Consider the following 4,932-nt stretch of genomic DNA (forward strand, 5'->3'; position numbering starts at 1 on the left):
TCCAGGCATGGGGCATCCACAGCCTCCTTGGGCAACCTGTTCCAGTGCGTCACCTCCCTCTGTGTGAAAAACTTTCCCCTAATATCTAACCTAAACCTCCCTTATCTCAGTTTAAAACCATTCCCCCTTGTCCTATCACAATCCACCCTTGTTGGCCACCATGAGGTCGCCCTCTAGTCCTTCACAACTTTTGTTGTCCTCCATTGGACACATTCTACTATTTTTACAATCTTCTTACATTGTGGAGCGCAGAACTGCCCACTGTACTCAAAATGAGGCTGCACCAGTTTTGAGTACACTGGGACAACAACTTCTTTTAGCTTTAATGTGCCTGATGTGCCCCAGGATAGTGTCTGCCCTTCTGGCTGCAGGGACACACTTCTGATGCACACTGAGCTTAACATCAATCAAATCCTTCCTTCCTCTGCAGGGTTGCACTACAGCCACCTGCACCCCAATGTATAAAGTACATACAGGATTACACCATCCCAGGTGCAGAATCTGGCATTTGCTCTTGTTAAATGTTATACAATTGATTATTGCTCTGTGTGATCTACCAAGATCTCTCTTTCAGTCTTCTCTAACCTCAGGGCAGTTAATGGCTCTTCCTATGTAGCTTAGAATAATCTACAAACTTATTTAGCAGGCGCTCAAACCCAGTGTCCAGATCATTGATAAAAATACTGAAGAGAACCGGTTGTAAAATTGGGAATACCAACAGTGACTGGCTGCAAGTCTGATATTATCCCATTTCTACAACTCTTCGAGCCCTATCCTTATGCCAATTGTTCACTCATCATATTTGTACACACTTAGCTGTATGCTGAACATTTTGTCCAGAAGGATACCATGAGGGACAGTATCAGAAGTTTTTCTAGAATCCACAAAATTCCCATTCCTTTTGTTCACTAAGTATGTAACCTCATCATAAAAGGATGTTAACTTGGTAAGGCATGACTTCATAAATCCATATTGGCTTTGATCAATACGAATTGTCATTTAAATATTTTTCAATAACTCACAATGTAATATTCTTCATAATTTTGCCAGGCATAAAAGAGAGACTGAGGCCTGTAATTGCCAGGGTCGTCTTTTTTGCCCTTCTTGAAAATTGGAATAATGTTTGCAAGCTCCCAACCAACTGAGAAGCACAATTTGTTTCAACACCCTTCTCTGAAAGCAGAGCTCTAATTCCTAACCAACCACGTAGCCCAGCAGAAGATCTAACAGTCTGGAAGCCTTAATAGATCTTGATTGATAGACCATTCAAAAAAATATACCTCAAGTGCACAACAGTAAACAGCAAAAAATACTTAGACAATATTTTTCCATTTCTAACAGTTTTTAAAAAAAGTATACCTTAAAGAGTGAACTTTCTTTGAAATAAGGAGTTTTTCTCCAAAGCTGCTACATGAACTATGATAGAGACAAGTGATACAATTGACAGCAATTGTTTCAAAGTATACTGAATTTATAGCTGAAGGGTTTGATCTTTATAATCGAATAGGAAACAAGTCTTCAAGCACACTGCATAATATCCTTACATTTCCAACACATTTTTAAAAGCTAGCAAGTCTCCATTGCTCAAACTCACCTGTACAAAAGCCTGAAACTCTTCCCATTTATTTTCAGGTAAATCAAGGGGCAGACATAACAGAAGTTCAATACAGCTTCTGGAAGGCAAATATGAATAGTATCTGATGCATTTTTTTGCTTTTAAAATGTATAATAAACAGTTTTTTATTGTAGTATCCAAATAGCCATTTGTTTGAAATGCCAAAGTTGCAATATGGTTTATTTTGTTTGAACAGACAAAGAGAAGTGGTCTTGGATACTTTTGCATAATTTAGAAAAGCAGCCTCTCTAGAAAACACGAATTCCAACAAAAAAAAAAGAACAAATGAAAGAACTTTTCATTGAAGTCCAACATGTAAACAACTTGTTAACAACTGCGTAAATTGATGCATTTTCACACTGCATGGGGATCGATACTAACAACATACTTCATGTTAGGGATGGTGGCTTCTCCTAGATCAGAGAAATCCTAAAGACTGCTCCATCTCCAATAACCAAAGACATTCTTTCTCATATGCAGCATTCACTATGAGGAAGGAAAGTGTCCCCCAGCTGCACTGGGGCTGGCCAGGATGGAGTTCATATTCTTCATGGTAGCTTGTATGGTGCTTTGACCAAAACAACGATTTTAACAGCCATTTTAGCTTCTGTTCCACGCTGTTCATAGAGCATCAAGGCCCTCACTTTCAGTGAATAGACTGGGGGATGTGCAAGAGACTGGGACATGGCGCATCCAGGAAGATGACCTCAACCAACCAAAGAGATGTTCCATGCCATGTGGAACATCTTGCTCAGCAATAAAAGAGGGGCAAAAAGGAATTTACAAAGGTTATCCATCTTTTGCAGAGGAATTGGTTGAGCATCAGCCTACCTGTGAGAAGTGTTTAAATCTTGTTTTGTTTTTCCACTTCTCACTTACTTATTAAATAATTATTATCTTGACACAGCACAAGTTTTCTGCTTTTATTATTCTTTTCTTGTCCTTCTCAGCAAACAGCTGCATGGTGCTTAGCTGCCTACCAGGATTAACCCACGCCACCAACCTATTTAGAGTTTTTATAATAGTAAACTGAACGGAGAAAGCATTCAGACAGTGAAAAGTTATTACTATACAGTTTAGGTTTAGTAAACAAAAAGCATACTCACAGTGCTAAACGTTCGAGCACAAAGGCTACGTTTTCACACTCAGAGGTAAGATAAGGTCGTGCTTTAACATAACTTCGGATAGCCACTGTATACACCTCCAACAGGGGCAGAGGATCTTCTGATGTTTTCCACTTTTCCGCATACTCCAGCAAGGTCTGTTTAGGGAGAGGAAGAAACACATACAAAGTTTAGGAACAAATTCAAGTTTTTAATTTTGTACTCCTCACTAACAAGACTTTCCTCCTTAATGATTATATTTATTGCCTTAATAGGAATTATGTAGGTCGCTTCAAAAGTAGTGCCTCCTACTAATTTCCATGAAAACAACAGATACAAAGGGCATAACAAGAGCAATTGATAAAACAAAATTTCAGCTGCAAAATGCTATTTTGCAACATAGTCATCACCATTAGCTATGCACTAATAGCTATGCTGAACAAGACTCTGCATGCCACGCTTGTCAAAATCTGCAGCAGTGGAGGTGACCTGCTGTCACCATTGCTGAAATGCACCACTCACTGCAGCACTGTGCTCACGCCCTCTGTTTGGCCTCCGTTACGTTCAGCAAGCTTTGATGAATGTCGATAGGTGCTATTTCTTCCATACGGAGGAATTCAATGCCACACCTTCACTTCATTCATGCTTCCATGTCAAACGCCATGTTTTCAGACTGCCCCTCGGCTGCCATCTGTCACATGGCAATAACAAATAACGGAATATTGACCGGAAGGTTTAAACATCCCACCAACATTCAGCTCTGACACAGCAGCCCAATATAATAAAACAGAAAGCACTACCCTCGGAGCAGTGATCATAAATGTTTTCAGAAATGTATTTTTTCCATAAAATACACTGTTTCATTAAAAATTGAAACTTACCCCCCCACCCAACAAACTAAGAATTGCTCACTGATCATATAAAAATCAGATGAGTGACAATTTCCCCCCATCATAACACCAGATGATTCTGTCTGCATTCACATTTTCTGAATATAAAAGCCTAAAGATCAAGTCTGGAAACACAGATAATCTTTTTTCTCTCCCACACTCATAAATAAGGCACTGAAATAAACATTTTTAGATGCACATCTGTACAGTTTAGCTTCTAAAGCAAGTAAATCAAAGCATTATCTTAATTTTAAATTCTATACTTTCAGGAACAGTTTTACCTTTTGTCTCTTCTGCCATCTTGCCAAACTAAGCATTTTGAAGACTACAAATATACACCTAAAGCTCATTAGTTAAAAATCCACTTTCCTACTTGCCACGTGAATAGAAAAAAAAATGATTTAGAAATAAAACAAGATAGAATGAACTAGTTAGAATAGGACTAACTAGAACATGCAACTCTGCAAGGATGGGAAAATCACCACCACCATCAAAAGTACAGAAGGCTTCCATTCATGTCAGGGAGGTCAGGGGAACTCAGACACACATTTAAGTTGGAAAAATGAATATGGTTCTCACATCAACATACAAAACTTTCCCCTTAGATCCCTGCTCTCAAGCCTAGGGCAGCATAACTGGTAGGCAGACGACTTCTGCACTATTGTGGACTATAGTCTGATGCATTAAGAGGATGGGTGTTGCTGTTTACTTTTTGGGGGTGTAACAGAAATCTCACAGTAACAAACAGCAATTTACGTCATCCAACACCCCATTCAAAGAAGGAGCATTAGAATTAGCTGTTCTGAGTAACACCCTATGAGGATACTCATCCCTGTGAGTGTCCTGAAGGACAGAGATCCTACAGCCTGTAAGAGTAACCTGCTCCTGCATTTGACTAATGTTTACTGCGGCTCTTTCCCACCAGTATCATAACGCAGCCCCACAAGTGCTGAGTAAAGGGACTGATTTCCCCCATGGCTGCACCCATGTTAATACACACGCACGGGGTGGGCTGCTCAGCTCTCTATCCAGCAGTACAGCAGGGCTTTCCCAGCAAAGCTGCTCCCCAGCAGTTGGCCACAGACTGCAAAAGCTCAGGGCGTTCCCTCCCACGTGCAGGGCCTCAGCTGAACTCCCTCAGCCCATTCCTCCAGGCTGTGGAGGTCCCTGTGAGTAGTAGCCCTGATTTTCAGCATGTAGACTGCTCCCATCAATTCAGTACCATCTGCAAACCAGCTCAGGATGCACTGCCCTCTCATCTCATTCACCAGTAAAAAGTCACAGAGCTTGTGCTCCAGCACCAAGGCCAGACAGGATGCCACAG

The 4,932-nt window shown here is 40.6% G+C and overlaps 1 protein-coding gene across 1 annotated transcript in view; it reads right to left on the reverse strand.

The window, feature by feature from the left end:
• The window catches only part of ZNF292 (zinc finger protein 292), a 30,987-nt gene extending 28,111 nt beyond the window's left edge, over positions 1-2,876 (reverse strand). Inside the window, exons 1-2 of the mRNA XM_031552539.1 lie at positions 2,722-2,876; positions 1,595-1,673 (exon numbers count right to left, since the gene is read on the reverse strand). The gene's annotated coding sequence lies outside the window, so the exon portion shown is untranslated. The remainder of the gene's footprint in view (positions 1-1,594; positions 1,674-2,721) is intronic.
• Positions 2,877-4,932: the final 2,056 nt, after the last annotated feature.

Source organism: Meleagris gallopavo, chromosome 2 (genome assembly GCF_000146605.3).
Source record: "Meleagris gallopavo isolate NT-WF06-2002-E0010 breed Aviagen turkey brand Nicholas breeding stock chromosome 2, Turkey_5.1, whole genome shotgun sequence".
Lineage (NCBI taxonomy): Eukaryota > Metazoa > Chordata > Aves > Galliformes > Phasianidae > Meleagris > Meleagris gallopavo.